Source organism: Salarias fasciatus, chromosome 2, assembly GCF_902148845.1.
Source record: "Salarias fasciatus chromosome 2, fSalaFa1.1, whole genome shotgun sequence".
Lineage (NCBI taxonomy): Eukaryota > Metazoa > Chordata > Actinopteri > Blenniiformes > Blenniidae > Salarias > Salarias fasciatus.
The window spans coordinates 20548475-20560128 of NC_043746.1; positions in this window are offsets into that span (position 1 = coordinate 20548475).

Here is an 11654-nt window from a genome sequence, read left to right on the forward strand (position 1 = left end):
CCTGTGTGTGTGTGCGTGTATGTGTGCGCACGCACAGGCAGGAGATTCAATATGACCTTTGACCTCTTTCGGAGCTTGAGAATGAATAAGGTTACGGTTCTTTTCTTTTTTAATTCATTTAAAGGAAAGTCGATTTTTTCTTTCTATCGTTTCATTGATTAGTGTGTGTGTATGTGTGTACACGTGCAGATTGGAGCTGTTCTACAAACTGACAGCAGGGGGCAGTTAAGTGTCAAAACGCAGGACAGATCACCATGAAGTTTTTTTTTTAGATAGAAACTCTATTATAAACAATCCTCATATATGTAGAACATACGTAGAACCCCGCATGCACAAACTTAAATAGGAAAACTAAGTTCAAGTTGTTCGATCGAAAGCATTAAAAATAACTAAATCCATGAAAAAAGTTCAAAATGAGGTGCCATTACAACACAGAGAACGCAAAATGAAGACATATCAGCAGGCAGCATGAGATTATCCCTGACTGGATTCAGTTTTTGCCTCAATCAAAAACTTGGGAAAACATGTGAGGGGGAATATTTAATTTGAGGGGATCAACAGATCAATTGTTACTTCCAACTGAAATATTTATTAATATCCGAAACTCAAAACCAAAATTGCTAATGATAAATCAATTAAACAAACTTCTAATGCCTCAATCTGCCATTTCCCGTCAAAAGAACTGCTCCACTATCCTCCTATGCCCAGCCTTACCCCCATGCAGGCGTCTCTCATCAGGCCGCAGCTCGGACAATCAAACTGAGCCTTTCCTGTAGTTTTTACAAATAAACATATAAATTATTACAGTGTCCCATTATTTCATCTTCCATCAATTAATTACTTCAACAAATTTACTCTTCATTCAATTAAACTTCATTTTGGCCCCTTTAGATTTCTTGATTTGAGGGTTTTTGTAATAAACTTCCATGTTCTCCCGGTGCATGCGTAGGTTTTCTCCCACAGACTAAAGACACGCCTGCCTGTCTGTCTGCATTTGCTTTGATTTCCACCAGTAGTCAGCTGGGATCCGGATGGACGGGTGGAGTAAAGAGCAGGGGAAAGCATCAAAACTAGCACGCTAAATATAAACAAGAGCGTAAAAAATGTGTTCAACGAAACTACTGGTGGATGATTTTCTTATATGAGCTGGTAGTTTACTCCAAACCACAGTGCATGGAGAGATAAAAAAAAAAAAGCTGCAGCTTCATCACACTGTTTATGTTTCATCTTTGATATTCTGTGCAGCCCAGCATCAGAGGAGCAGAGGTACAGTTCAGAACACACCCAGACTGGTTCAGCTGCGCAAGGCCACGAAATTCTTACCTAAAGCCAATTAGAGGATTCAAAAATCAACCCCGAGAGCTACAGACGGCAAAGAGAAGCTGCGAGTGATGTGGCCAGAGGAGGAGACGACCGCTCGTTTCAAACAGTTCTTTCAACCTGTGTCTCATTTCATCTCATGTTTCCTTTTCTTTTTTGTGCAAAGATGTTAGAATAGAAAATGAAAAAGGTGGAATTTAGCTGAACAATATGAAATTCTTAAAGGAAAAACTGCAATTTCACTAATTTAAATTTTTAAAATGATCTCATATCTGTTCTGCTGTCAAAAATCTGTTATTTTTTCACAAATAAATCAAACTGTTTGCATGTTATTTTGACACCCTTTCTACTCTTTTCCGGAGAGATGCATGCATGTAAATTCAGTATTTAAAAGGTGTAATAATCAGTTCATGTTTTTGCTGTGCAATATCATTTCAGAAGGAAATGATCCCTCTATTTAATCTGCACAGACATGCATGGAGTCCTTTTGCTTGCTGCAACGCCCCGAGTCAGACATATTTACTGTGAGGAACCTGCAACACTAAAAAGGCGTCAGTGAAATCGCTGAAACCACCTTCAGTCACACAAACAGACTCTGCACCAGCAGTCCTATAAAAACCCTGGGTGGTGGCTGCAGTTCAAAACTCAGAGCCACTTTGCCCGCAGCGTTTGGACTCCGGTACAAACTTACTGCCACACCTGGAGGGGATATTGTCTTCTGCCAAAGTGGAAAGAATTGAAGTCGCAAATTTCACACAGTTTCTGACAAAACTGCATAATTCTCTAATAGGAATCTCAGTATAATAGATTCCGTTGGAGGTGAAATATACATGCTTCTTACATAATATGAAGAAGTTTGTTGTAAAGTCGATGATAACATCGATGCAGGAAGCTGGGGGACATTTTGTTCCTCTCCAACAAATTCCAAATTGCATTGTGAGTAATTGATCACACCCATACCAGTGCCATTTCCAAGTTACAAGTCTTGTTAAACTTTATAGGTTGGTTTTAATTGACTTCAAAGGTAGTAAAGAGAACACCTTCGGTGCTCAGTGGAGTTTTTTGTTTTTAACTTAATACGGAGCAGCTTGAGTTTTGATAGTCGTCTGGATGGAAACTAAATAAATCAAAGTCTGTTTATGGAAGAACTTGTTAAATGTTCAGTATAAACACAAATAGGACACTGGTATCGCAGCAAAAGGTAAAGGTTAAAGGTTTTTAATTCTTGGCCGAACATTGTATGAACTGATGATCGCGTCTTTAATGCTGTTCATTCTTGATTCTTGACACAGCGAATTATGAGGATGAGGAGGAGCTTCTTCACTCAGACTGTCTGCCTGCTGAACCTGAAACAACAGACCTAACAGACAATCTGTCTACTTTTACCTTGTATTTCTGGTGTTTTTGTTTGTATTATCATGTTTCTTTCAGGAACAGGTGCTGAACACATTTCACTGCATGCTATTGTGCTTGTGTCAAATGAAGGTCTTGGTTTGAATTTATCAAAACTTGGATTTCATTTTGGTTTCATCTTGTAATCACGGACAATTATCTTTGAAATAAAGTTCAAATATGTTCAAAATGACTTTCCGTTTCTTAGATCCTGTGAGGGAATGAACTTCTGGAAACTGGCTCGGGGCATGGGACTGGCGGTTGTCCATGTCTGCTCAAGGCCAACGACACTTCCCCGTGTTATGAACTGCAGCCATAATCACCTCATTAAACGAAAGAAAACGCACGCACGCACGTGCACACACAAACACAAACACAGTTTCTCAGCAGTAAACGTGAAGTGACTGTTCCACCATTGGCCACAGGATGGCAGCAGAGTCTCCAGTCAGTTTTCCAATGTAATAGTAAAGACAGGCCGAGAGAAGAGAACAGAAGAGTTTCTCGCTGGGATCAAAAGTATTTTCAAAGGTTCAAGTAGTGTTGCTTCAAACAGAATATTATATAATGACTAGAATGGAATGTGAAAGTATGAAATAAGTCACAACATATGATGGTAGGTCTTATTTTAAAGAGTACAAAGAAGATATTATGTATTCTTCTAATTATTATCATTATTATTATTATTAGTGTTGCCTTGAAATGTCACTGTGCATACCCCAAAGTGTATATTATGTGATTTCCTTATTTAATACATAAATAGAGAAGATGGGATTGTATTGCAAACTCACTTTTTCACCATCATCTTTTAAATTAAGTCTTTTAAATCATGTCTTTTTGTAGGTGAGGTGCTTTTCTGATTTCCATCCAGCTTGGTGGAGGGAGGGGAAGCCTGTTGTGGTCTGGGAAAAAGTACCGTAATTCGATTCAGTCCATCACACAGCAGAACGACTGTGATACAAATAAAGTCCAGTAGATGGCAGTCAAGTTAATTATTACAGCATCAGCCACTGCAGAAAGAGCCATTCCATTTCATCAATCACGTTCAGAGGCACCAGAAGGCTTTAACATGGCACATATGTATCCATACACACACATCCAGGCTTACACAGCAGCTGTGCTTCAGAAGGAAGCGGGCTGTTTGCTTTGATGGACATCTGGAAGTTCTGAAGTGATATTATTAAAGTATTAGTGGCGTTGTTTTTAGCATCTCATGACTTATTAAATTCTCATAAAAGAGCAGGAATATAATACCTGTTATCTTAAATTTAACAATAAGAATTCATAGAAAGCGAGTACATCCATAGTAAACAAGAACAAAAACATCAAATATTAATGCCAATTTAACTCCGAGCGCACACATATTTCACTATTTCATTGTTTACTCTAATTCTGCAGCAAAAACTGTTCTGAAATGAGCCCCGCTCCACACTGTGCAATCCCCCTCCATAATATGGATTGTTGCCTTTCCTCATAGCTATAACCATCACTAACACAGAGTCCAGGAAAGCAATGAAATACATCATTAATAAACTAATGTTCTGTGGTCAAGGGGTTCACTGAAAGTACACAGTGTGTTTGGTTCACTCCACTGTGAAACATTAATCAAGCTCAACAAGCACCTGAGGTGCATAACTGATAACTGTTCTGAATGGAGAACAAACCTTATATTTCCACCGAGGGCAACAAAAAGAAATGAACGCCGAGTCTCTATGTGATAAATATTCAATTTACATCCGCAGTTGGGTCTGATATCGTCTGAAATGATTGTACTTTCATAGTGTGGAACTGGATGACATATAAGGGCTACTGCATGAATCTGTTATTCATAAGAGTAACGTTTTACTGGCCAGGAGCTATAAATGTATAATCCGGTGCGAGTCCAAACCTGCAGAGATCTTTTTTTTTTTTTTTTTTTTTTGCAGTCAAACATTAAATACAGAAACACGTGGCTTGACACTGCAATGACACTATATGCATTATAAAGCAGGAGAGCTACGACTGACCTGTGATCACTGCACACAGGGATGCAAACGCTTCATTCTAAACAGGAAACTGACAAAAGTAGAATTTATGAGGTGCTGTAATCTTAATTAGGTAATCTGTTTCCGTTAATCTATTAATTATTATTACACATTGACCTTTTTTCATGAAGGTCACAATAACACCTTCTCGCCAGCAGCGTTCGCCTCACAGTCAAACACACAAGTCCAACTACTATCACATTTATCACATTTTATGAAGATAAAGAAAATCTATAGCTAAATAAATACATTTTGAAGCGGTGTAAAGTTTGACCCTTTACCAGAGGCTCAGGCAAGTGGTTAAGTAACTTTTGAATTTTTCTTGAGGATGCTGGCTTTCAAACAACATGATGAAGGTGAAAATGAGACTCTTAGTTTAGCCCCAGTACAGAGAACATACATTTTCAGAGAAATTTAGAGAGAATTCCATAGTTTTAGCAAAATGATCATCTTCATTTTAAAAAAGGGCCAGCATATGAGTGGTTTTGTTGAGTTTTTCCAGTTTGTAAAAGTATTTCCTTTTCCTAAATCATGATATTGTGAGTCCAGAAACATGAATATGAACAAAATGTGCTTAAACAACTCTTTCAGTTTGAAATCCTCAAGTGTTTTCAAGTTAAAGGGTAAAGAATTTGCAAAAAAATTCAGAGCACAATGGCACGGCGATACTTCTGCTTTCATTTTACGAGGTACAGGAATGTAATCTTTACCTGGTGTAAAACAATCCTCCCGTGATATGTTCAAACAAAGCATAAAATGTCATTTATTCACAGAGCAAATGTTCACTGTTGTCTGGATTTCGTACAGCTTCTTATTTCTTACCTTCCGCGAAACGATTGACAATGACTCCCGAAATCTCTGCCTCCTTTTTGTTCTTCATTATGTTGTTTGTTTCAATGCAGACAAAACTCTCAGATTCTCAGATAAGGTGGTGAAAACTTCTGAACAGAGCAAAAAGCGAGCTGAGCTGCTGCTGCTGCATGAGAGATCCGGAAAGCAGGCCCAGCGGCAAAACAGGTACCAATGAATAACACCTTAATGTCCTCTCTGCCAATCACAGACGAGCTGACTTTGAGTGCAGCGGGCAATGGAGAGGGTTTGCTTTGCGAAAGGTAGAGATAAGGACAAGAGGTAGAAAAGAAAGGGGGAGGGAACATGTGAGAAAAATATTTCTCATGCATGATGGGACTCTGCATAAAAGCTCTCAGGATTGTTGCTGCCTGGACTGTTGTCACTTTTTTATGCAGCATATATGGGAAAGCAATTTGCAAAGTTGCTTCTCAGCAGAAGATTCTTGAAGTGAGGCTTTAGCTGTTACAGTCTTTAAAGGATGTGTGGTGGTCCACAGTGACTCGTTTCTCCGTTCTCTTGAGACGCAAATACACGCTTTTGGCAAAAGGTTCCTCACTAAAAGTTTTATGAGGAGTGCAGCATCTCCTTTATTTAATGATTTTAGAGCAGCGGGTCCCCAGTTTTTGAATGCCAGGAGGCCAAACCTGTCAGTGCTTCAACGTGGCCTTTACAACTTGTTTCAAGTCAGTGAATTTAAGCTGATTGTAAAGGATTTCGAGATCCTCCTGATCTAAGATGCAGTTTTGAATCCACACTTTATAAATTTTTTTTTTTTTCTGTATTATCACAGTTTTCTGATGTTATTGGCCACCTCTTAATCCTTTATTTGACCAATTCAGCATTGACATCCTTAAGTTAAACAGCACAAAACAACTCAAAAGTCATGTAAAGACACATGAGATGCACATAAAAAAAGCATCATAGATTTGTATTTTGATCTTGAAACTACAGTGAAAAATAAATATTGTGTCCAAAATATTTTATGTCATTAAAGGGAAACTTAATAGTTTTATATCATGGTGCATTCAAATCCAATTAAATGCTACCATGTTATGGCCAATTCTGATAAGATATCGCTAACAAAGAAAAACAAATAGCACTAATTTATTATTACAAGAACAAATTTCAATATCTCATTATCAGTAGAATGTTCTGAGTGTGACAAACGGTTTGCCGTCCATGCTGCCACCGCTAAATAAGTCCAAATACCAATATCCATGGCGAGAAGTTGCTGCTGTGAGCGTATCCCACCTTCTCCCACAATTCAAAGACATTCATGTTATGTAAACTGCTCTTTTCTCACAAGGTGTTTTATAGGTGTGTTTACGACTGGTCCAAAGTGCAGCGCAGACGGTTAAAGAGTTTGGGAGGCCTTCTTTCTCTTTTCACGTCAAAAATCAGCGAGGGAGCATGAATCTGTGCAGCTCTTCAGAAAAGCATTTAGATTTTCTGCGTATCTGAAGTTTGTCATCATCCCTTTATTATTTGTTCACAAAGAAATTGTCAGCTTTTCAATATGTTCATATTTGTCACAGGAGAGACATCTAGAAATGTGTCACGGTTGAAAAGAACGCTTCAAAATGAGAACTATGAGAAACACTTAAAAAGCCCGGAGCCATCGCTCTCCTTTTCACCCATTAGTTTTGTGCTTCGCTGCTGTCTGAGCACGTTGGAGAATATAGAACTGTTATAATTAAAGCTCCACAGGAGGAAATATCCTCCGTCTAATCATCTTTCTGTAAGTGTAATCTGTCACTTCTTGTGTCAGCTTCCGCAGGAAAATATCACATACACAAAAGTGCAACATGAATTTAAAAACCCTCTTGAACGACAAAACTTTGTGCAACGTTTCTCTATTTCACGTGTTTTCTTTTTTTGTCGGGTTATTATTTTTTATCACTTTTCCCCGACTGCTTTCTCACCTTTGTTGTTTCCAACAGTTTTTCTCTCCTATTCTTGCAGCTCAGAAGCAGTTATTCTGATTAGCTACTATTTATACAATTAACTTCTCAGAAGTGAAGCAGTTCATTCAAGAGGCCGCTGCTGGAGCAGGCTGCGTGCGGCAGGAGGAATACCAACACGCCGCACTCGCTCAAATATGTAAAAGCGGTTAAATTGTACTTTGTTCCTCGATGAAATGAGTTATTCATGAACGAGTGTGCTTCCTTCATCATCATATTTCACCAACAATAGCTCATTGAGACAATAAAAAGAGAGTTCACTCTGCCTGCTGTGTTTCATTGGACGATTTTTAATGAGTTTTTAATGACTTTATGATAGATGAGTGTTTCTGACTAATATCTACGTTTACATAATCATAGTTATATTATGTGCGTCATTTGGTTTTAGTTTGTGTTGCTGCTCGTATGAATCCATTTCCCTTTTTTATCTGTTATGTAATGCTGGAATTTCTCCATTGAGAGATAAAAAAAAAATATCTTATCTTATCTTGAGTCATCTTATCTTATCAATGAAAATCTAAAGGCCTTTAATCTATCCAACATTTTTACTTTACAACACTTCTCCTCCAGGAATGGTAAATGTGAGCATCTTGATGCAGCTGCACGCCACATTTACGGACTCATTTATCGGTTTACATGATTTTTATATGCACAACCTGGTTTTTTTCACCGGATAAGTAAAGTTCAAGTGGAAAGACAAACTCAACAGATGAAATACAGCAATACAATTCAATTAAAAACTCCTCTATGCATGAAAAAGCATATGCAGCAGAAGAAGAAGAAGATGCAGAAGCTGAACAATCATGATAAAAAGATCAGTCGAGGTTTAAATTGCATATTACGGTATTTTTCTCAGAACAACCTGCCTTCTGCTTAGATGCAATGAAGACAAATTAAATTTGACAACATTTGCTCGGCCATCATTAAAAACTTACTAGTTATCTAACAAAGAAGGTATTTTAAAAAACTTTTCACTTCCTGAAATGCTTTTAAACAGATCTCAACAGCTGGGAGCAATCATTTATTGTTGGTGGATCAATCATTCCACTTCTGACATTTATAAAATATCTTGAAAAGACTGAGGTTATACTTTAATTTACTGGCACTTTGCAAAAAATATTAAAAAACTTAAAAAATAAACAAAATTCCAGCATTCTGTCTCCTAAAACTCCACATTTGAGTCTTTGGTTATGGAAATAAAATATTTGGTCATAAAACTGATTTTCTCTCCATGCAGACATTTTTTTTTTAAGTTTGCATGTTCTGCCTGTGTGTGCACGCATTTTTCTGGGTCCCCCTAATTTCTGCCACAGTTCAAAAAGATGTGTGTGTGTGTGTGTGTGTGTGTGTGTGTGTGTGTGTGTGTGTGTGTGTGTGTGTGTGTGACACACATGTGAGTTGACTATAAAATTGCCCATCAGTGTTAATGTGATTGTCTCTGTCCCCGTTTGTTTGCCCAGTGGTGAACTCTTGACCCCTCCAGGGCTCAGTCTGCCTTCGCCGAGAGTTCACCGGACTAACTCATCATCATGTGACCCCGAACTGGATAAGACGAACCGCCAGATACAAATGAATAGAAATTTACACCATCTGAACTTCACAGATGGCCCAAGAACTCCAGTGTGGTGGATGGATACGATCTCTTTCTTAATGCACCACTTTTAAGTATTTTATGCTTCTACCACTAAACACTTTAAATCTTCAACATCCAAATGTTTCAATCAAAGATGATCATGAGTTTTTTGTAACAACACCTGTTGAACATAATGCCAAACGTGTCTTCCTTGTTGTTCTGTTCATGTTTGGTGGAAACTGTGAGAGAAGTCAGAGTGTTGTGAAGAGCTCGCAGATACTTTTGGAGTTAATGAGCAACATTTAGGTAATAAATGACCCTGGGTTTTGTGGGCCCTGCTTAAGATGTTACCGTTTCTGTCTCCAGCGGCTCAGTCTGAAGAGGAAACTGTGGACGTCACAGAAAAATGGAGCATTAAAGCACAAATAGGTGACATATTTTCTGGTGGAGAGGCCAGAGGCACCCGCGCGGCACTAATGAGGTGATGGGGATCAATGTGACTTGGCTCTGCAGTGACCACCAAGTGGAACATGAAGGTAAAACTGTTGTGTCCACAACACGGAAATTAAATAATTAAGCTTCTCCCTTTTAAAGAGCAGTTCTGTTCTGAGAACTGGTTTCAATGCGTGGATTCACTGGAGGTGTGCTACTCAATAACTGTCACATTCTGTATTTCAGTAAAGCATGAAAATATGTAATATTTGTAGAATTGAATAATTAATTATTCATCCATGTCTCCATATGATGTTATAAACAGAGAAACAGATTTAATTCTGCAAAATATTGCTTTATGACTAAAATATGATTCATATATGAAAAATAATAACAGTTTGAGTGAATAATACTGTATATATGAAGTTAAGTTTTTATCTATTTAATGTCTATTCTTTATTAAGCTGGCATAATTGCCCCAAAAAAATATGTTGATATTTAAAAAAATCCACAGAAGTGAAGTAGAAACACTGCCGGTCTTATCATGGACTCACATACATTCTGTGAATTAGAAATGCTGAACAGATAACAGATTTTTCTTTTTCCAAATGGCATTCCTGCACGTCTAACGACACGTGACTGCTCCTGTCAGGTTTGTTGGAGTACCTCGGCTTCAGCTGGGTTTCTTTCCTCCCTCGGAAGATGCATCAAAGCCTCAGTTCCTGCAGCCACTTTCAGACCTTTACATCAAAGTCTGGGTGCAAAACACTGACCGGAGTCTTCTGGAGTCTTCTGGAGTCTCGCAGCACGTTTACAGCAGCAGTTTGATATCACGGTCACGTGACTGGCTGCAGCCTGATTGATGAGCTCGAGACTTGCAGAATCCACCTGAAACATTAGGGGGCACTATAACCGCAATTTAGAGTCTCAAACCAGCCTCTTTCTGGAAATACCTGTTTTCATTTGTTTTCTCATTTTTCATTGAATAAGTTTTTGGGTTTGTTCTTTTTTTTTTTGTTGTTTTTTTGGGGGTTTTTTTGGCACATATGAAAAAATCAAACTATAGATGTTGACGTGACTACTGCAGTGGCACAGTCAGTACTAAATGCTAAACAATCAAAATAACATGTAAATGAGGCCTTTTAGCTTAAGTTATTTAGTGTTTGGCTGCTAATATGTACTGACTTATTGCATCTATTTAACCTGAGCGCTCCTCCGCTGCACGCAGTACAGTTTATATAATATCTTTTGAACAGACTGTTCTTTGACACAAGGTCAACAGCAGTTTTGTCTGTGGATGATTTGATTTGAGTGGAAAACGATTTAGTTTACTGAAAGAAACACAAGTCACTGGTGTGTACTATTATGAAAAGTATTACTTTGTCAGTAAAATTTCCAGAAATTCACTGGCTCCAGTTTCACTCTTGGAAGTTGTGAAACTTTATCATGCATGATAATAAAAGCTGTAATGGTCCGACTGTTAAATGGAGATGATAGTGAATTGAATTATCTCAGTGATTAAAGAAATTGCACTCCTCCTTCACAGCAAAAAGGCTCAGCTTCTCTTCCAGAAACAACCACTAGTGTGTCATGAGTTGTTTCTACATAAAAACCTGAAATTGTTTTCTTTTCATGTGTTTCAAGAGTTGAATGCAAAGGTGCTTTTATTGTTGCTGACTTCTTCAGATGATGCTGTACTCATGGGCCTGACTTGACTTTGACTCACATCTGGAGCCGAAGCTGTGGAAATGTTGCTCATGAGCAGTTGGTGGACGTCTGCAGCACAGAAACGAGGCCGACAGAAAACATTTCCAACCTCCGTCCCATTTCCCTGCCTGTGCAGAGACTTTTCTTCAGGCCAAACTGCTGCTCGGTTTACCCCGAATGGCTCCACTGCAGTGATCGGGACTGAGTTAGGGCACGGCTGGTATCAGAGGTGTATTTGAACTGACATCCCCATAAACTCAACGTACCAGCCTGTTGCCTTCAGAATGTCCTATTTAGCAATGGAGCAGAAATACAAATAGAAGCGCTCGGAAAGATTACTGTCAGCAAATCTGTCCGAGGTCGACATTTCCGATCATGAGGAATGTAGACCCCAGA